The sequence below is a fragment of the Protopterus annectens genome, chromosome 4.part0 (assembly GCF_019279795.1).
Source record: "Protopterus annectens isolate FY-2018-M chromosome 4.part0, PAN1.0, whole genome shotgun sequence".
In the NCBI taxonomy this organism is placed as follows: Eukaryota; Metazoa; Chordata; order Ceratodontiformes; family Protopteridae; genus Protopterus; species Protopterus annectens.
The window spans coordinates 926,835,455-926,858,656 of NC_056733.1; the positions used below are offsets into that span (position 1 = coordinate 926,835,455).

The window sequence follows — 23,202 nt, forward strand, 5'->3', positions numbered from 1 at the left end:
CACACAGACACACGCACACAGACACAGACGCACGCACACAGACACAGACGCACGCACACAGACACAGACGCACGCACACACACGCACGCACACACACGCACGCACGCACACACACGCACGCACAGACACACGCACGCACACAGACACGCACAGACACACGCACACAGACACACGCACACAGACACACGCACACAGACACACGCACACAGACACACGCACACAGACACACGCACACAGACACACGCACACAGACACACGCACACAGACACACGCACACAGACACACACACACAGACACACACACACAGACACACACACACAGACACACACACACAGACACACACACAGACACACACCAAACTTGTATATTTACTCCAGGATCACCATACCTCAGACAAAAGGAAATATTTCAGGAAATGGCAGTCTCAAAATTAGTATTCATAAATCTCCTTTTTTCAGCAATTCAGTCTCTGTGGCTTCATTTCTCAGGTAGTGAATGTCCAAGAGTGTCCAATTTGCAGAAACAAGCTAACATTCACTGCCACCGGTGCATAAGCTCCAGAAGGCATTCTCCTGCATAGGGGTGTACCAAATACTGAGGGACTCAGCCTGAGACAAGCCAGCCATGTTGGCTACACACAAACTCTACTGCTATGCTTGATGGTGGAAAACAGGACAAGCAAGTAAATGCACTTAAGATTGTCTGACCCTGCCTCTGTGGACTGAGTGAATACTCATTCATTGTAATGTTACAGCTTTTTTTACTACAGAAAGCGAGGACACACAGTATCTCTGAAGTAAACTACACCTTAATCCATACAGGTAAGACCGTAGTACCAATCCTAATGGGTCCTAAAAAAAATTCTAGCAAATGTCACTAAGCCAAAGTTCATACAAATCAGGCTCAGATCCTACTTGGAATGAAGAACAGTCCATCTTGCAAGACTATCCTCCTTTCAAAACAAACACATACATACATAAAAAAGTAAATAAATAGAATGGGTGACAGCAAAGTCATTAAAAGGCAAATGGTCATTAAAAGGTTTAAAAATGGCTGACTAAGTATGAAAAACTGTTAGGTGCAGTAGTACCTACTGTAAGGCATTACCTACAAACCACCTTCCAAAGCATTATGACATCAAGGAACGCTAAGCTAATCACAGGGCTCACCTTTAGCAAACAGTAAAACACCATTTCTAGTTGTGGGAGGTTCCTCTTCTCTACAACTGTCAAGATGCACCAAATCTAACAATACAGACACAAGAAAAACATTCCAGATGGAAAGAGAGAGACCTTCATGAAATGCAAAAATTCTGGGGGAGACAGAAGGAAACGCTTTTTACAATGCAAGATGATCTTAAATACCCCAGTGTAATGGAAGGTACCAAAGAAATGGACTCCTGCTCCTCAACGCAGCAGGGAGTCACTAATGGATTTTACCCTGGAAAAAAGTCACAAACAAGGGAAACGATGGATGTGCATTTAGGAGAATCTCATCTGACGTAAAAAGATTTTGCTTGGTACTCTGCTCTGGCCATCAGATCTACAACTAGGTTGCAATGCACACTGAAAACACCTATGTACTCTTATCTGACTGCCACAGAGGTCTTCTATAACTTGAAACTTCTGACTTTTCTGTCTTTCCCACACATGGGGGGGGGGGGGGGCTGCCGACTTGCTCCAAGACATCACACATCAAGCTAGAACGGTACTCCCCTTCTTTGTATTGTCATTTCAAACCCCATTTACTGAGAAAGAATCACCTACAACACAAAAACAAAGTATACTTTTTATTTCAAATTGAACTTTTATTAAATTCCATTCTATATACATCAACAAAAAAGAGCAAAAGAGAAATACAGATCAACATGACTGTTCATACAGAGGATAACATACAAAGACAATTGTTATCTATAATATATACAAAGTGCTGCTTTGGGATAACCCCCTGGACTAAAATACTTGAAATATATTTAATCAATCAAGTAGAAGCTTCAATTAAGCTAAAAAAACACTGCCTATGATCACAATTCAGTAAATTTAAATAAAATAAGATAAACATGAATACTTTATTCGGAGCTACACGCCAAAAGGGCAAAGCGAGAGGGGAAGGTTACCGAAACATATATAGAAATGGTTCTTAAATTTAGCCACTAACGGTACCAAAGAATTTTAATTATCAGACAAAAGTTCAAATAGAGTATTCCAGAATTTCTGTAAACAGGTTCTTAAGACTTATTATTAAAAGTTTTTGTGAAGTTATGTATTTAACCGCCAAGTTCCTGAAGCCAATCCATGACATCTTAGTACAATCTAACCAATGCTTGGTAAAGTACAGTTTTGTACCTACCATAAATGTAGATGTTCGAAGATCCACATTGCTGCAGTCCTAACACTTGGCTAGTCCGCTGTCCCTCGGTCGGCCCGAATATCAGAGTATAAGGCTGACGTCGGTCAAGGCGCATTTGACTGACATCAGAACGTCAGGGTACAAATGCGCATGACCGACGTCATATCCTCAGTCTTTTCTTGCCCCAGATGTCAGAAGACCCTAAAAAGAAAGGTCAAAACACACAGACAACAACCAAACAATCAACCAACCTAACACTAAAAATATGTACAATATAAACAACATATACAATATACCTCAGATTGATAACCCAGCCCACACAACCGCCTCAAACTACAGAGGGAAGGAGGGAGGTAAATTGGACTGCAGCAATGTGGATCTTGAACATCTACATTTATGGTAGGTACAAAACTGTACTATGTTCTTCATCTCACATTGCTGCAGTCCTAACACTTGGGTAGAATCCCAAAGCAGAGGTAAGGGAGGATGGCTAAACTATAATGAAGCAGGAGCTGCCAAAATGCCCTGCAAAACAGCAGTGGCAAAACCAGCCCTGGATTTAGAGTACAGTGGAAGGTGGTAATGCCTAGAGAAAGTATGCACTGAACTCCAAGTAGCTGCCTCCAAAATATCCTTAGTTGCCACCCCTCAAAAAGCTGTTGAAGTGGCAGTAGCCCTAGTGGAATGAGGCCTAATCCCAGCTGGAATCTCTTTGCCATGATGGGAATAACAGAAAGCAATGCAAAACCCAATCCACTTAGAAATAGTTTGTTTTGACACGGGCTTGCCCTGAGAACACAAAGCAAAAGAAACTAATAACTGCTGAGATTGCCTGAACCCTTTAGTTCTGTCCAAATAATATCGCAACTGCCTGTGTACATCTAAAGTGTGCAAAATCTTTTCCCCTTTATTTTGGGGATTTGCATAAAAAGTAGGCAAATGAATAGTTTGGTTTAAAGCCACACTAGAAACCACTTTAGGCATAAAGGAAGGATTAGTACGTAAAGATACCCTATCCTTATGGAAAATTAAGAAGGGCTCAACTGCCATAAGGGCCTGCAATTCAGAAACCCTTCTTGCAGAGGTAATGGCCAACAAAAAAGCAGTCTTCCATGACAAATATTTCAACTCAGCAGTAGCTGCAGGCTCAAAAGGTTGTAGAGTGAGTTTCTCCAACACAAAATTGAGATCCCAAGCAGGAGTAGGAGCTCTTCGTGGGGGTCTTATATTCTTTGCCCCTCTAAGAAATTGCTTGAACAAAGGATGAGAAAACAATGGTGGGTCACAGTCGTAGTGAGCTGAAATTGCTGCAGCATGAATCTTAATAGAAGAGAAGGACAAACCTTTGTCCAATAACTCAGTAAAATATTGAAGAGCCACACTTAAATTAGGCTCAGAAACATCCAAATCCTTTGCTACACTCCAAAACAAAAATCTCTTCCATTTATCTGCGTACACTTTCCTTGTACTAGGCCTTCTAGCTTCCAAAATCACATTCAAAACTTGTTGTGGAAGATGAGACCCTCTATGGTTCAAAACAGAATATGCCAGGCTGTTAGGTGAAGAGAGTGAAGTTTGACATTGAGCAAATGACTGTCCTCCTGGGACAACAGGTGTGGAATCAAAGGCAAAGGCCATGGAGGCTTCCGTACTAGACTTCTCAGTAATGGGTACCAGTGCTGTCGAGGCCAATCTGGAGCTATCAAAATCATCCTTGGCTTGTCCTGTCTGACCTTCAGAAGTACCTTTGGGAGGAGAGGCAGAGGTGGAAAGGCATACACATGAAGATTTTTCCAACTGAAAGAAAGAGCATCCACTTTCCAAGCTGTGGGATGAAACCTCTTCATGCAAAACTTTGGCAGCTGGTGGTTCAGTGGAGAAGCGAACAGATCTATGTCTGGAGTTCCCCATGACACTGTCAATTTCTGAAATACATGAAGATCCAGTTTCCACTCGTGGGGATCCATGATTTGTCTGCTTAACACATCTGCTAAGGAGTTCTGTGCTCCCGGCAGAAACCTTGCCTGAAGATTTAGTTGTAAACTGAGAGCAGTCTCCCACAAAATCATTGCTTGCCTGCATAGAGGATAAGAATGTGTTCCCCCTTGCTTGTTGATGTACCACATGACAGTTGTGTTGTCTGTTAGAATCAACACCTGCCCTGGAAGAAGTAAATCCTTGAAAGCTATTAATGCAAACTGGACTGCTAACATCTCCTTCAAGTTGATATGTAGATGCTGTAGTCTGACAGGCTACTTGTCTTGTATCCACTTTCCATTTAGATGAGCTCCCCAAGCTTTGTCTGAGGCATCTGTCGTTAAAATCTGACTCGCCTCTGGCCGGGTCACAGAGAGTCCCTTGTTTAGGTGACATTCCTGAGCCCACCACAAAAATTCCTTTTGAATGCAAGGTATTATTTGAATGACAGTGTCCAGATCCTGGCAGTGCTGTGTCCATACATTTTTGAGATACCATTGCAGCTTCCTCATATGCAGTTTGGCATTGGGAAGCACCAGAATACAAGATGCCATGAACCCTAAGGCTTGAAGGACTGTCCTTGCAGTCAGCCCGGACTGAAGAGATAGCTGATGGAAGTAAAGGGAAAGATTCTTTTGTTTGTCCGGGGTTAAAAAGGCCATATGGGATGCTGTATTCAGTCTTACACCCAGAAAGCACATGTCTTGAGAGGGTACTAGACTGGACTTTATTTCGTTCACAGAATACCCCAGGCATCTTAGCACTGCTATCACATAATCCAAATGATGAAGAAGCTCGTCCCTTCCTTGAGCCAGAATCAGGCAATCGTCCAAATAAGGATAGATTTGTATCCCTTTTAGCCTGAAGAAAGCTATCACTGGAGCCAGAACTTTCGTGAATACTCTGGGCGCAGTAGATAAGCCAAAGGGCAATGCAGAGAACTGATAGTGAGAAGTCCCAGTCCAAAACGCAGATACTTCCTGCAACTTAGTCTGATAGGAACATGGAGGTAAGCCTCCTTGAGATCCAAAGTTACCATCCAGTGATCCTTGCCCAGTAGAGGTAAAAGCTGTTGTAACGTCAACATTTTGAACTTGGGAATGTCCAGATAAGTGTTGAGGATAGATAAATCCAAAATTGGTCTCCACGTGTTCCCCTTTTTTGGTACTAGGAACAGGCGAGAATAAAATCCTAGGCCCCTTTCTGGCATAGGAACCGGCTGTATGGCCCCTATTTGGAGTAACAGAGAAATTTGCTTGTGAGCCTCTATTCTTTGTTGAGGAGGAATGTCTGGCATGCCTTTGAAAGGAGGCAAGGTATGGAAATAAAACCTGTAACCGTGGTGTATGATATCCAATACCCATCTGTCTTGGGTAATTATACTCCAATTTTCTTTGAAAAGTGCCAACCTTCCTCCCAAAGGTGCTGCCAGGCGAGAAGGTTCTGGCAGCTGAAAAGGTAGGTCATTGGGTCTGTTTACGAAAGGACTGACCCCTGCCCTCACCGAAGACTGTGCAGGAGAACTCCTGTTCTAGGCCTGAAAGAGCCCTGACCTCTGCCCCTGCCACGTCTAGATCTACCCCTAGACTGGGAATCATAAGAAGGATACGTCCACCCCTTAGTAGGCCAATTTCTACTAAACTTTGGAGGCTGAACCTGCAAAAAATCTTTAACAGTCTGCATAGACTTAGCCTAGTCTTCCATTTTCTTTAAAACTGCTTCAACAGGAGAACCAAACAAGACATCAGATTGTAAAGGAGCATCCAAAATCCTTGTTTTAACATGGTCAGATAAATTTTGATCCCTCAGCCAGGCATGCCTGCGAAGAACTGACCCAGTGGCAGCCACCCTAGACGAGGCCTGTACAGCATCAAAACCACATTGCAAAGAATGCTTACCCACCTGTTCAGAAACATGCACTAAATCTTGTAACTCTTTACAATCAATACCTTCCGCCAGAGCATCAACCTTAGACTTCAATTGTGAAAGGAGATAATTCTGATATTTCAACATGTGAAACTGGCAATTCAAAGCTCTCATGGCAAGAGTGGAAGAAGTATAAACTTTCTTTCCCCATCTATCCAAGGCCCTAGCCTCTTTATCTGCAGGAACCGGATTCTTGACTACAGAAGCCTTAACACCCTTAGGCCCCTGGCTAACAGTTTCTGGGTCTGCCCTAGGACTCTTAAAAAGATACTTATGAGCTTCAGGCACCCTGTAATACCTATCTGGTTTAACAGGCGCAGGAGGCAAAGAATCAGGATTAAGAGAAGCCTCTGCAAACACATCTTCCACCACATTCAGAACAGGAGGTATAGCCAAAGGCCTATGCTGGGGTAAAAACAAAAATTCCTAAGCCTTTTCCTGGAATCAGAGAAGTCCTGACCTTCCCATTTAAAATGCTCTCTCATGGAATGAAGAGTCTCTGAAAAAGAAAAATCCTCAGGAGGAGAAGCAGAAGGAGTAGAATCATCCACATCAGAATCAGAATAAGGAGAATACTCCTGCAAGTCTTCAGCCGAAGACTCAGACACATCCGAAGCCTGCTCATAATCCCCAACACTGGTTCCATCCTAGGCCTCTTATCAGGAGGGGGCATAGAGCCTCTAATTAAAGTAATTAAATCTTCTGCCATTTTAAGCATGTGCTTCTTGGGCACAGAACCTGAAGAACTAGGAGTGACACCCACAGAAGCTAAACTAGACCTGCCTCTAGGAGAAGCCTTGGAAACAGAAAGAGAGGGCCTAGACACCTTAGGAAGGGAGGGGAGTACAGTTATCTGAGAAGCCCCTGCAGCCTGACCTGCCTCCTGGGAGGCCACATCCTGTAAAATCAAAGTTTCTCCCTGGGACTCCAGAGAGGCCTCCGTCGGAACCACCGGTTCCACTGACGTCTCTAAAGAACCGGCGTCCGGTTCGGACGACTCCTCTAACCTAGGTTTGACTGCCTTGTCTTTGCGCTTCTTTGAGGAAGCCGGCGTCGGAGCATCCGATGGCATATTGTAATTGCACCGCTTCCTAAAGACCAAAGTGGCACAATCTAACCTTCGCTTAATAGTGCGTTTATTGAACCTAGCACAAAAGCGACATCCAACAACGCCGTGCTCAGGTCCCAAACAAGGTATACACAAATTATGGTAATCCCTATGCGGTATCTGTTTCCCACAAGAAATACAGTTATTCACTTTTTCTGACATCCGGTAAACCACTGAGGCAAGAAAAAACCAAAATATTCCCCAACGGGGTACTTAACCAACTCTGACTTCGGTCTGAAGCTCCGAATTCGAAAAATTTCAGAGCATGACGGCACTTGCAACACTGCTTCTGCATCGGACCATGCGGCAAAAAAGACTGAGGATATGACGTCGGTCATGCGCATTTGTACCCTGACGTTCTGATGTCAGTCAAATGCGCCTTGACCGACGTCAGCCTTATACTCTGATATTCGGGCCGACCGAGGGACAGCGGACTACCCAAGTGTTAGGACTGCAGCAATGTGAGATGAAGAACATCGTAGAATTTAACTAGTAAAGAGTTATTACGATGTGAAATTTAAATTTCGAAGAATTATTACTTGAGATATGTAAAAGTGCCATCTCCCATGACAGGGTTGATTTGTGGTATCCCATTTTATCTTTCACCTTGAGGGAGCACCAAATGGTGTGGGAGTATCTATAAAACCATAAAATATGTATAATGTCAGCTTGAGGGTAGGAACAGCAGGGGCATGCAGTTAAATATTCAGGTTACATTTGTTTAAGCGGACTGGCATGAAGTATGGATTATTGGTGATCATGAATTGGGTGTTTCTTAAATGGGGGAAAAAAAAAAAAAAAAAGAGTAGATTTAATGGCAGATAATTTCTGTTCATCGGATAGGTTTGATCCTTGCTGGTTCCAATAGTCTGTAAACAACACTTTATCTTGAAGTATTGAGTTGATATACTTATATGCTAGGGATAACATGCTCTTGTTACTGGTTAAAATTTCCATTAATTTATAGACCTAATTGATATCTACTTCATTTATGAGAGCATAAGGCAGAGAGGCAATAAGTTCCCTTAACTGGCGCAGAATTATGATATATATTTTTAGATAAATTTAGGGTATCTCATAATTTTTTGAGTGATAAATCCCTATACTTATGGATATCCCATAAGGCATATTCTTTAATTTGAGGGTAGACGGACAAATTAATCATATTTCTGTTCAGCATGAGATTAAGGTTTAGATGAATAGGCTGTAATAGGAGGAGTGCTTTTTCCAATTTAACGGATTTAACTAGTTCCTGAAAAGATTTTATTTTTTCCTTTAGTATACGATGCAATTTTAATTTCTTAAGAACTATTGGGTCTACAAAGGGAGAGCTTTGGGGTTAAGATAGTTGTTTAAGACGTGGTTAAACCACATATTAACCCAGAGTGGGGGACTCTGTTTGAACATTTGGATTGTGGTTAGCAATTTTAATTACTCTATTAGCACATAAAATTCTGTAATAAATTTGTAAGTCTGGCATACTAAGACCCCCTTTCTCTTTTGGAAGTGTAAGTCTTGGGTAGGACACCCTGACTGAATTTGAGTACCAAATGAATTTCGCAAATGCCTTGTGTATTTTCGAGAAGAATAGACTGGGAATGAAGGACAAAGATGCATGAAAGAGATAATCTTTGGGATGAAATTCATTTTAATAATGGAGGTTTTAGAGAGCATAGGGAGTTTTATTTGTTGCCATCTGGACATATCTTGGGATATAGTTGACCATAATTTCGTTAAGTTGGAGTGTAGTACAGAAGATGTGGCATGGTCATAGCTAATCCCCAGATATCTGAATGAGTACACTATGTGAGATATGGAGAGTCTGAAAAAACACTCTCTCTGTGAGCTAAGGGGGTTAATCGGGAAGACACAAGATTTATCTTGATTAACCTTGTAATCCAAAATATATGTCAAGGTTTTCAGGGTTGTGATTAACTTCTTGGTGTCTGATATGGGGTTTTCAAAATATATGTTCAAGTCATCAGCAAAGGCGGTCAAACATATTTTGGTATGTAGTATTTTGGGAATTAAATGGTGTGTTTTTTGTAGTAAGAGTAGAAAGAATGGTTCTAAGTAAAGGTTAAAAAGAAGGGGAGAGAGGGACACCCCTGATGGGTTCCATTAGAGATTTTTACTGGCAGCGAGAATTTCTTGTTGATATACAGGCATGTAGGGTCTATATTAGAACATCGAAGTTTCAGAACTTCGAATGTTCTAATATCGACCCCTATTATGCGAAAACTGATAACATCGAAAATTCACAACAGCAAATTTTTTCCTAGGGAAAAAATTTGCTGTTCCAAAACACATACACACAACACAAACACACCAAACAGCAATCCACACACATACACCTAAAATCTTACATCTAACCCTACACTAAACTGTACATACACCACTATCTACCCACTTACCTTAACCCAAACCTTAAGGTCCATCACTATCACACACACACCTCACCCGCTCCCTAACCCTAACTCACCTACCCTGCCCTAACCCTCACGTACACACATTCGTACACTTACCTGATCCGCGCCCTAACCCTAAATCACCTAACCCACCCTAACCCTCACGTCCACACAATCGCACACTTACCTGAACCAGACCTGTAACCTTCCACCACAGTGCTAGTGAAGTGACAGGAACGGGACAACCAAATTCTTTCCCTAGGAAAGAATTTGTTTTTCTGTAACTTCGCTATTTTCAGCTTTCGCTGAATAGGGGTCGATATTAGAACATTCGTAGTTCTGAAACTTCGATGTTCTAATATAGACCCGGCATGTATATGCACGGTTATATAAAATTTTAATAGTATTAAGAAAGTTTAAAGGTAAATCATAATGTAATAGAACTGTCGACAGAAATTCCCAGTTAATCCTATCAAATGCTTTACATCCATCCATAAAAGTACAGTTGTGTACACTTACCATAAATGTAGATGTTCGAGTGTCTTCACTGTTGCAGTCATCACTGTAGGGTTCTTCCTGCCGGCAGGCGGTCCTCGGTCGGCCAGAATCCCAAAGTCTGGGTCCGGCGTCAGCTGTTCAGTCATGCTCCCTGACGTCAGAGTGCCAGCAGTACAAAGCTGCCAGCTGACGCCATGTTCTCCAGTTTTTCTTGCCCCAGATGTCAGGTGCCTAAAAATGAAGGCCAATAGTAAAAACCAAAAAATAACATACCACAAACCCCATAGCCTGTAGCAAATACACCTCAGAAGAAAGGTGAAGTAGGTAAGCACACTAGTGAAAGTGTGAGAGGGGACAGGAGGGAGGGTAACCCAGACTGCAACAGTGAAGACACTCGAACATCTACATTTATGGTAAGTGTACACAACTGTACTATGTTCATAGTGTTTCACTGTTGCAGTCTTCACTGTAGGGTTGAATCCCAAAGCTGAGATAAAGGGTGGTGGTTATAGAGTAGAAGGAGCGGCTAGAAGGCCCTGCAAGGCTGCAGAAGCAAAGCCTGCCCTAGACTTAGAGTAAAGAGGGAGATTATAGTGCTTAGAGAAAGTATGCACTGAACTCCAAGTTGCAGCTTCCAAAATATCTTTGGTAGGTACGCCCCTGAGAAAGGCAGCTGAAGTAGCAGCAGCTCTGGTAGAGCGAGTTCTAATTTTTCCTGGGATTTGCTTTCCATGATGAGAGTAACAGAATCTGATTCCATGCGCAATCCATTTAGAAATGGTCCGTTTTGAAATGGCTTTGCCTTGGGAGTTTGTTGCATAAGAAACAAACAGTTGCTCTGTTTTCCTGATATCCTTGGTTCTGTCCAGGTAAAAACGAAGTTGTCTGTGTACATCCAAGGAATGCAAGATCCTTTCCCCCTTATTTTGTGGATTAGTGAAAAAAGTTGGTAGGTGAATGGTTTGATTTAAAGCCACTTTGGAGACCACTTTACGCATGAAAGTAGGATTAGTCCTTAAAGACGCCCTATCTTAGTGAAAAATAAGGTAAGGTTCCACAGCCATGAGTGCTTGTAACTCCGAGACTCTCCTGGCTGAAGTCAAAGCCAGTAGGATAGCCGTCTTCCATGATAAATACTTAATATCAGTTGTGGCAGCAGGCTCAAAAGGAGGCAGAGTGAGTTTTTCCACAACATAGTTGAGGTCCCAGGCAGTATGGGTGGTGTCCTAGGGGGGCTTAAATTCTTTGCTCCTCGTAGATATTGTTTCAGAAATGGACGTGAAAAGAGTGGAGGGTCTGTATTGTAATGTGCAGAGATAGCAGAGGCATGAATTTTTATGGAGAAGAAGGATAAACCCTTATGTAGCATGTCTGTAAGGTAAAGCAAAATCAGAGGGATATTAGGAATGAGAGGATCCGAATCCTGAGCATGCATCCAGGTGCAAAATCTCTTCCATTTGCCTGCATAAGATTTTCTAGTGCTAGGCCGTCTGGCTTCTAAGAAAACATCCATGACCTTTTTGGGAAGGGGAGGATTAATCATAGATCCTGAATTCGCCAGGCTGCCAGGCTGAGAGTTTTGACATGAGAGTGCAGAACTTGGCCCTGGTATTGGGACAATAGATTGGGAATCTGAGGCAAAATCCAAGGTGGTTCCTGAGATAGATTCTTCAGTGTTGAGTACCAGAATTGACGAGGCCAATTTGGGGCCAGTAGAATCATCATCTTGGGCTTGTCCTGTTTGATCTTTAATGACACCAGTGGTAGAAGAGGTAGTGGTGGAAAGGCATACCCCTTGAGGTTTTTCCAACTGAATGATAGTGCATCCACTTTCCATGCTAGCCTGTGAAAAGTCTTTGTGCAAAAAATCTGTAACTGGTGGTTGAGGGGGATGTCCGGGCAGCCCCACGCTTCTGTAATCGTCTTGAATATGTGAGTGTCTAGCATCCACTCATGTGGGTCTGACAGGTTCCTGCTCAGGCTGTCTGCCAAAGTATTTTGTTTCCCTGGCAGGAACTGAGCTTGTAGATCCACTTTGCAAGCTAGTGCTGTGTTCCATAGAGTCATGGCTAGTCTGCAAAGGGGGTAGGAATGTGAGCCCCCCTGCTTGTTTATGTACCACATAACTGTGGTGTTGTCTGTTCGTATCAGTAGTTGTCCTGGTTGTAGAAGATCCCCGAAAGCCAAGAGGGCATTCTGAACAGCTAACATCTCTTTTAAATTGATATGTAGGTGCTTCTGATCCTCTGTCCAAAAACCTTTCAGACCCTTTCCCTGCAAGTGGGCTCCCCATGCGTAATCCGAGGCGTCCGTGGTTAACACTTGGCTGGCTGGAGGTAGACTGAAGGCTTTGCCTTTGTTGTGAAGACATGCCATGGACCACCAATGGAATTCCTTTTATAGGCAAGGCAAGACAGCAATCTGTGTGTCTAAACTGTGGCAATGCTGGGACCATACACATTTAGGTACCATAGTATTTTTCTCATATGAAGTCTTGCATTTGGTATGTGAAGGATGCAGGAGGTCATGTAACCCAAAGCCTGCAGGAATTTCCTTGCAGTTAGCTGAGTTATAGAAGCCAAGGTTTTGAAAGTGGAAGCCAGCTGTAGTTGTTTTTCGGATGTCAGGAATGCCATCTGGGTTGTTGTGTTTAAGAGAGCACCCAGAAAAGTCATCTGTTGTGTGGGGATCAAATTTGACTTTTTTATGTTTACAGTGAATCCCAGGTACTTGAGAAGATTTTGAACAAATAGCAGGTGCTGGAGTAAAACATCCTTGCTGTCTGCTTGAATAAGGCAGTCATCCAGATAAGGGTAAATTTGAATACCCTTGAGTCTGCAATAAGCTACTACTGGTGCCAGGCACTTGGTGAAGACCCTGGGCGCAGTAGACATGCCAAAGGGCAGCACAGAGAATTGGTAATGTTTCGAGCCGGCCTTGAACCGGAGGTATTTTCTGCACTACTGTCTGATAGGGATGTGAAGGTAAGCCTCCTTTAAATCCAATGTCACCATCCATGCATGTTTGCTCAACATTGGCAGGAGCTGCTGCAGAGTAAGCATTTTGAACTTTGGTATCTCCAGGAAAGTATTTAAGACTGACAGATCCAGGATGGGTCTCCATGAGTTTTGCTTTCTGAGAACTAGAAAGAGCCTTGAGTAAAAGCCCTGCCCAGTCTCTGATTGTGGAACCAGTTCTATGGCCCTCATAGCCATGATGGATCCCACCTGGTTTAATGCCTTGGACCATTGGTGTTTTGGTAGGTCTGGCCATCCGTTTGGTCTTGGCAAGGTATGAAAGTGGAATTTGTAACCTCTTGAAACTACATCCAGAACCCACTTGTCTTGGGTTATGCAAGTCCAATTTAGTTGAAAAAGAGAGTTTTTTCCTCCTAGAGGGGCATCCAGGAGAGTAGTTCCTGGAGCCATGCAGGGGGAGTCATTGAGCCTGTTTTCTAAATGATTGAGGTCTGTCCTCTCCACCCCTGGGGGTGGAAGCACTCCATTGTCTAGGTCTGTAAGAGGCCTGTGTTTGAGGGCCTCCCTCTGGTGCGCCTATATCTACCCCCCTGAGACCCATCTGAGCTGGAAAAAGACCAATTTTTAGTTGGCCAATTTCTGCTAAATCTTGGGGGCTGAACTTGTAAGAAATCCTTAACCGTTTGCATGGACTTTGCCTTATCTTCCATTTTCTTTATCACCTCTTCAGCCTTAGCCCCAAACAAAACATTATGCTGAACAGGAGCATCCAGTAACTTTGCTTTCACTTGATCAGGTAAGTTTTGTTCCTTTAACCAAGCATGCCTTCTAATGACTGTGCCAGTGGCAGCCGCCATGGATGAAGCCTCCAAGGCATCAAAACCACAGTGTAAAATATGCTTCCCCACTTGTTCAGTAGCATGCATCAAATCATGTAATTCCTTATTATTTGCACATGCAGAAATGGTGCCTAATTTTTGTTTCATAACGGACAGTAGAACTTGTTGATATTTTAGCATATGAAATTGGGAATTTAAAGCCTTAATCGATAAAGCAGCAGAAGTATACACTTTTTTGCCCCATCTCTCCAAAGCTCTGTAATCCTTATCTGTCGGAATAGGATTTTTAGCAGAGGCAGCCTTAACCCCCTTAGGACCCTGAGAAATGGTTTCTGGATCAGCAGTAGGATTTTTGTAAAGGAACTGGTGGGAGTTAGGGACCTTGTAATATCTGTCGACTGGAGGAAAGGAGTCAGGAGTTAAATTAGCCTCAGAAAAAGCATCATCCACAATATCCAAAATAGGAGGAATAGCCAGGGGTCTATGTTGGGGAAGAAGAAGGAAATCCCTGAGCCTTCTCTTAGATTCAGAGTACTCCTGTCCCTCCCAGTGAAAATGTTCCCTCATGTCATGTAAAGTTTCCCAAAAAGAAAAATCCTCAGGGGGAGAAGCTGATGGAATAGATTCCTCAGCATCAGAATCCTCATAAGGAGGGAAAGAATATCCCTGTTCAGTGGAAGACACTGAAGAAACAGATGCCTGATCAGAAGAATCATAGTCCAACTCTTGCCTTGGCCTTTTGTCTGGAGGGGGATGTGAACCCCTAATCATGGTTAGCAAGTCCTCCGCCATTTTAAGTAACTGTTTCTGTGATTTGGGTGCCGGATCAGAAGAGGCCTGGGCTGGTGTCTTAGATTTAGGAGTAGTCTTTGTCCTGGGTTTTGCCTTTATCAGAAGCTGTGCAGGCCTGAAAACTCCCTTGGAAGCCGGTACCTGCACAGCAGCTCCGGACCCATCTGAGGGAGCATTGTCCGAAGGTCCTGCAGCTGGAGTGCTCAAAAGCCTAGTTGGCTCCTTGTGGGAGTCCGTTTCGGCTATCGGTTCCGAAATGGCCGATGACAGGGGCTGCGAAAGCGCCTCACTGATGACGGTCGAACCTGATGCTGGCTCTGGTTGTGTAACGTAGTCTGATTTGGACCTCGGAGGCCTGTCCTTATCCTTGTGTCGTTTGTGAACTCCAGTAGTCGGAAGCGTGTCTGACGACATTTTATAATTAAATCGCCTACCAAAGTAGTGAAAAGCAAAATCGTACCTCCGCTTAATCGTACGTTGGTTAACTCTAGCACAAAACCGACAACTAGCTACGTCGTGGTCAGGGCCTAAACAAGGAATACAGTAAGAATGGAAATCCTTATGAGGTATTTGCTTCCCATAAGAAATGCAATTGTTAACTTTTTCTGACATCGGACTGGAGCAAGAAAAAAGTTTCCCCAACGGGGTACTTAGCTTTGAGAAGTAGTAGTAAGTCTTCGGACTGAAGCACGAAAAAATATCAGGAGTCAGCCGACCGGCAGTTGCGAACTGCTTTCACCACACGGCAAGAAAGACTGGAGAACATGGCGTTGGCTGGCAGCTTTGTACTCCTGGCGCTCTGACGTCAGGGAGCATGACTGAACAGCCGACGCCGGACCCAAACTTTGGGATTCTGGCCGACCGAGGACTGCCTGCCAGCAGGAAGAACCCTACAGTGATGACTGCAACAGTGAAACACGATGAACATCATGGCATATCTTGGATTTTTGTCTTTTTTAGTACTGTTGATCATGGTCTCCATGGTTAATGTGTTATCCCAAGTATGTCTATTGGGCATGAAACCTGCTTGATCTTTAGAAATGAGGGAATGGATTACTTTTTTAAGCCTTTCAGCTAATACAGAAGATAAAGTTTTGATATCAATATTCATTAAAGAGATTGGCCTGTAGTTGTTAATGTTTGATTTATCCAAGTTATTTTTGGGGGTTAGAATTGTCTTGGAGTGATTAATATAAAGGTCCGATATCCCATCAATAGAAATAAAGTTAAATAGTTTTAGTAAAATGGGAGCTTAGGTGTCTTTATATGGTTTTATAGAAGTCTGGGGATATCTGTTAAGGCCTGGAGCTTTCCCTGCTTTGAGGTTATCTATGGCTTTTATTTCTGATGGACTCAAAGGGGCAGATAAGATTTCTGTTTTTCATTTAATTTAGGAAAGGTGATGTTATTGATATAATTTCCTATCGCTGAGGATGAAAATTGGTGTTCATAGCTAGTATATATTTTCGAGTATATTTGACGGAACAGGTTTATTACCTGGGAATCTGTTTTATATAATGTACCTTGGTGGCTAATAAGGGTTATCCTGGGAGAGGATTGTTTATCCATTAATCTAGCTAGTGCCTTGGAGGGGATTTGTGTCCATTCGGAATATTTCGTGATAAATTAAATTCTTGCAGGGAGAAGTTGGATTGGTGTAAGTTGAATAATTCCCTTTGCTTATTTATCATATCACTTCCCAAAACCAGGGAAGGTTCCCCTTGGAGTTTCTTATCCAGGTCTCTAATTTTAGACAGGAGGCCATTCTCCTTTTTTCCTCTTATTTTTGAGAAATGTAGATTTTTTAATAAATATACCTCTAAATATAGTTTTGCATGCTGCCACTGGATGTCATATGGGATACTTGAGTTTCGGGGATCATTTGCACACTCTAGTAGGGCAGAGACTCTCTCTTTTACTACCGAGTTGAGTAAGATGTTAAGGGACCAGTTAAATCCATTGCGATGGGAGAGTGGCTTTTGATTAAGGTTTATCAACAAAGTGATCTTAGAGTGATCCGAGAAAAACCTTGGTTTATCCACATACTTTAATTGCCAATTTGTTAGTAATTCAGATATTAGAAAAAAGTCTATCCGTGACCAGGAGTTATGGCACCTTGAGAAGTATGTCTAGTTATTGCTATTCTGCCTGACTTCTCCAGAGGATATAGGGTCAATCAGATCAAAGTCCGATATTAGATCCATCAAGGCAAGGGAAGCTTGTGAATTGTAAGGTTTGGATTTATTAGACAGATCAATATTAGGATTAATAACAGCATTACAACCCCCCTTCAGAAAAAAGTGGTGATTTGGAAATTTTAATAAAAGGTTAGACATTTTTAAAATAAATTGCTGTTGCCCTGAACAAGGACCATATAGGTTTAGGAACATTATTGGTTTGGTAAGTGGTGGGATTAGGCACGAATCTACTTTTCTTATCTGAACCTTTGTCTAATATACAAGGTTTACATGAGTTTTTGATAGTGATTGCTACCCCTTTGGAGTTAGAGCTGTTACCCGCTGATATAATGTCTTTTATCCATTTCCTATTTTCTTTGGTCCAATCATCATCTAACATATGTGATTCTTGAATATATAAAATGTCGGCTTCTGATTTTAATAAAAGGTGCATTAAAAGATTTATTTTGCTTTTGTCCTGGAGCCCTCTAACATTCCAGGATATTACTTTCCACTTACTGTCCATGTTTATACCGGACTGTGATTCAAATGCAGTTGGATACAAGATAAACGAAGAAAGGGGAAATAATTGTGTGGGTCAAAAGTCATTATCAAGTTGGATATGCGTGCATCTTTAGTTAAAAAAGCAGCACTAAACTCTCTCAAACCTGTCGCTGTGCCTACTCACCTAACCCCTTTATTTGAGAGAGAAGTAAAGGTAAAAGGACTACAAGTGTCATTGAAGGCGTTGAGAAATAAAAAAAAAATGTAACTATATTTACAAACTATGTACATCATTAAGACAATTCCAAATGTTGTCATTAAGTACCACTTCTTAGCATATCCACTCAGCTCTTGACTAAAAGTAATCGCCATTTATGTAGAGTATTAACAAAGGTAATAATGCAAGTATAGTAAATCAAAGTGTTAGACAAAATAGTATAAAATACTTGGGCGATAATTGTGAACAAAATAACTACCACTAATTTTCACAGGGCGAATAAATTTAGGTAATTATCTCATTGTTTTCAACAGGATAGAAAAGTTGGCAGAAGACTATATCTATCCCATCCCTTTATGAAACAGTGCTTCTATCTTGTATAGTGCTCGCTGTGCTTTCTCGACTATGCAGTAAGACTGTCTCTCACTTGGCTGAAGTAATGAGATGAACATTGTTTAAGAATGGGAAGCATCTGGTTCTGTGCATATTTTTCAGGCAGACCTCTGATGATCAGATTATTTCTTCTGCTTCTTGCCTCTAGATCCAGTAATTTTGCTTGGATGTCAGTAAGTGTTTTGTCTTTACTTTTTAGTTCGGATCTCAACTGGACGATTCAACTAAGTCTAATCTCTCTGCAATTTTATTAATTGTGCCCCCAAAAGTGTTTAGTTGCTCTGAGAAGCTTTGGATTGTGGTTTGCAACAGAAGAGCACTCTTTAGGTCTTCCATGTGAATGGTGCTCTCGGCCCTCTGTTTAGCACCGTCTTTAATTTGATCTAGTTGCAATTTAACTGTTTTCTGTCTTTTAGTAGTGACTTCTTTTTCAGGAGATGCTACAGCTGAGAGTTTTGTTTTGGAGGTTTGGATATCCATGCCTTCTAATTCCTTAGGCATTTTATTATCAGAGACCTGTTTAAATTTTAGATTGTAGTTGCTGTTATCTAAGGTGCTGAAGTCTCCAGGCCTCTAATATCCATGTGTAGAATCTTTCTGATAGCGGATAGAGGATCGATCTATATGTAGCTTCTATTTCTGAAGTTTTGGAGATAACAAAAATAAATCTTCAGTCCATAGGTGCTCCACTCATCAGCATGAAACTTTTATAATCCAGAAGGTTGGCTAATATGGTAAAATGCTGAAGTTGTAGCAGAGCCTTGTGGAAAAGGTGCTACTCAAATGACCATCATCTTGAAATCAAAAAACAAAGCATACTTAACATAACAAATTATGTCTTTTACAGACTCATGAAAAGAATCGATCTGTATTCCACCTGCACCAGTGTTAGGCCAAGGACCCATCTGAGTTGGGGATTGCTGGAGTAAGTCTCAGTCTTCGCTTTCCCTTTGGTTACTTTGTTTAAAATCATTTAACTCAGCTTGTGTTTGTGCGGGTTTGCGCTCAGTTTACCAGAGCTGCTCAGAGACTGGTAACTTTAGCCAGAGATCAGGAGTGAATCAGAACTAAATCCAAGGCTTCTATTGAAATCTGCTGAAAAATAAGTACTTTTAAAGCCTACATTGCACTTTGAGAACAGTACTCTATTGAACTGCTGCTTTATTTAATTTTTTTTTTTGCTGTTGTGACTGTTATTCTGCACTTTGAATTTTGTAATACTTCTGCGTTATTTAGCATAGGCTAGATCCAGACTTGTTGAAGCTAGAATGTCTGGTATCACTTGAGCACCAAATCCAGCCATCTTACATTAAAAAGGCCCTCATGCACCCTTGTGGCGGAAGTGTGCAGCCTAGGACCAATCAGAGTTAGGGATTGCTGGAATAAGGCTCAGTCTTGGGCATCCTTCTCATACCACTGGTTACACTGTTTTAAAACCGTTGAACTTCACTTGTACTTAAAGCTCTGCTTATGCACATGGCTGCGCATCACGCACAGCTGTGTATAGCCGTGCATAGAAACAATGCCTAGAAAGACAATTTTCCCTAGATATCTGCTAGGGAACCCTCTTAAGCTCCCGTTCTTCACTCTGCCTTGCAAGCAACTCAGTTTTGCACTGTGAAGAACTGACGCAGTTTTCTACCCCTAGCCCTCCATACAATTGCCACTTTTGGTTACTCTTACAGCTAAACCTGGTCCATCAAGTCCAGTCCCCACTAGTTACTACAATATACACCTGCCATAATGGATGGACAGTTTCTTGACATTTCTCCAGCCAGCCTGATTGACATGGGCATCCTGAGGCAATGTAACAATTGCCTCATGAATAACAACCAATTATTCCTAAAACAAGTAAATACAACATGTGAGAGCTGTATCTATACTATGAATTTGAAATTAATTCTCTCACATAACAAACCAGATATTAAACAGTTGTCAGCACACGCGGTTCACCTCTTGCATATAACAAGCTCACAACACCTAAACCCATATACGCAGAGGTACTCCTTATATCCTTATAATGTAACAACTTTGTTCCTTCCATACCAATGCATTTCAATGGAGTTAATGTACCTGACCCTGCCTCCCTGGCAAGTCATACAGTTGGTTCGTCGACAAGCAATTCCTTTCTACCGCTGCATTTTCCTCCGATGCAAGTGTTATTTCCACAGGTGCCCAATTCAAATGTGTTACCGGGGCCTTTACCGGCTCCTGTTCGTTTTCCTCCACAGGTTGCTCTACACTTCTCCAATCAAGGAAACTTCCTCAGACGAGTTCATCCATTCCTCAGACAGTTGTTTCAACACAGCCATTTCCAACAGCTGATCACCAGTCATACCATCATGGAAATGGAGCTGTCAACTCTAATTGCGCCACACATTCTGTTAACCCACCACCAGTTGCTCAATCACATTCCTTCTTACATGTTTCTGATAATTTATTGTCCTTTATTTCTACTGATAATGTGGCTAATCCTTTTATGGATGTTGTAAATACACAAAACACTTCTGATTTTTTATCCTTTAAGCAATCAGCTGCTGCCACTAGTTTGAAACAGAACATATTCACTTTGGAAAGGTTATTCCTGACTTTTAAAAATTTACAATATGATAATTTTTATCTCTCTAGTTGTTTAAGTAAGGAGATAGTACCCCTAGGTCTTCGGATAACTAAATTTCCTAACAATATTTCTAGAGACTCTGCCCTTTACAAGGAACTTGTAACACTTTACAACACTACTGGGCTTATTATAGTCAGAGCTCTTATTGACCACAATAAACTTAAGCTATCAGTGGTTACTAAGGAGATTAATGAATTACATGCTGACATTATTAAACATCCAGATTTACATCTTTTTTTACACATTTTCAATGGTATACATCCCAGGGTAACTCGTCATGTGGCAACTATTGTACAAAGGAAAAAGCTTAAACTACAAAGGGACATTTTACAGTACCAACGAAACAGAGCTTATCCTTTAAGATCTGAAGGTAAACATAGATTTAGCTTTAGAAATTTCAGGTCTTATCCAGCTGAGTCTAATGTCCAAGCTCCTGTTTCCATATTCTCTGGGTCTAATTCCTACTTTCCCATTAACCCTACAACTTTTTCAACTCTTGGTCTCAGGCAGTCCGTTCCCCTTGATACACGTGGAACTGCTTTTCCTAGTTCTTTTGAACAGTTGAATTTTACTTCCCCCACTTCAGTTCTTAGACATCCTATTCCAGCAACAGTGACAGTCCAACAAACCAGGTGTTTCCAACCACCTCAAATTCCGACTCCATCACACATTCCTAACACTCCTATTGCTGTGCGGCAGATGGTTTCTTCCACAGGATCCTCTGGTCCATTGGACCGTTTAACACCAGCATGAATTGTCATAATACACCCAATTCTGGTTTGGAAACAATTGTTAACCCAGTTAACCCTTTACATTTATTAAATGTGGATAACTCTGCTAGTCCTTTACTTGATAGCAATTCAGAATTGCCCTCAGTCTTACATGAAGATGGAAGTCAAGATTTGCCTCTTAACATGAGGAGCAGAGGGTCTAGGAGTTCTTTTAGAGGTAGAGGTCGGTCCTTTGATCTCAGGAATAGATCAGTTCTTCAGTCTTCTCCTAGACCTTACTTAACAAGGAACTTCTCCCTTAGATCTGATGATTTCCTCTTGAGAAACCAGCCTAGGGGAAGACCTAGAAGAACCTCTCTACGCTGACTCCCTCAGTTGGACTCTTTTAATATGAGCACAAATTCCAGCACTGCCATTTCAGACTTATCCAATACTGAGGTTTTTAATTTAACCAATAGAGTCTTGTCTGATAGTAGTGTTAACTTATTGAAATTGGGTTTTTCTTTTATTCCAGCATTCAGAGCTGATATATCTTCATTACTTATTGATTTGAAGCTATATGTTAGAAAACTAAATCTTAAGTTGTTACATTATAAGGATCCTAATGGTTCGAACAGTGACAGTGATGATAATGTTGTGGATGATAATGCACTCTTAAAGAATTTACCTATTAAAAGGAGTTTATACAATCCCCCCTTATGTAATACACTGCATATTTTTTATAAAGTGTGTGAAAAAGACTTACGTTTGCTTTTATCTGAAAGAAGTAGAACTAAGTGGTTTAATTTATCTTTGCAACAACAACAAGATTTAAATGCCTTTATCTCAGACAAATCTCTCAGAATTATGAGAGCAGATAAAGGCTCGGGCATAGTTTTGATGGAGCAATCTAGGTATAATGACTCCTTGTTACATGATTTGAATAACCAGGAATTCTATAAACCTTCCTCCCTTGCTGAAGTTAAACGGGCCTTTAAGAATATTGACAAAACTATTGAGAATTTACATAGAAGTAAACTGATTTCAGATTCAGAGTTTTCTTTTATTATTGTCAACTGTCCCCAGTTAGGTAAATTCTTTGGAATTCCAAAAATACATAAGGATCTATCCAACCCTCCTTTCAGGCATATTGTTTCTAATACGAAGACTAAAACGGAGGGTATTTCTAAATTTATAGATTTAATTCTGAATCCTTATGTCCAGAAGTCTCCTTATTTTTTACGGGATTCTTGGGATTTTTTAAATTTATTACACTTAAATCCCCCGCCCTCCACCTCTTGCTTACTGGTTACTTTAGATGTAGAATCATTATATACCAATATTCCTCATGACATTGGTTTACAATACTTGAAATGTTTTCTGAAGTATAGTTCTTCTTTCACACAGAGCAAGATAGACACTATTTCTACTTTAACCTCTTTAGTTTTGAAAAATAATTTCTTTTATTTCTTAGATAAAATATTTCTCCAAACTAAAGGAGTAGCTATGGGAGCTAAGCTTGCTCCATCTTTTGCTAATTCTGTCCTTGCATGGTGGGAGATTAACTCTTTAAGTGTGTTACCTGGATTTAATAAGGTGGTATTATATAGGAGATACATTGATGATCTCTTTTTTGTTTGGGAGGGCAGTGAGTCGGAGTTCTATGTGTTTCTCGAACAACTATCCAGTTCTATTTCCTTTTTAAA

The 23,202-nt window shown here is 41.4% G+C and overlaps 1 protein-coding gene across 1 annotated transcript in view; it reads right to left on the reverse strand.

Annotated features, from left to right (window-relative positions):
- The window catches only part of GCN1 (GCN1 activator of EIF2AK4), a gene marked incomplete in the record, with an annotated part of 2,100,248 nt that overhangs the window by 779,938 nt on the left and 1,297,108 nt on the right, over window positions 1-23,202 (reverse strand).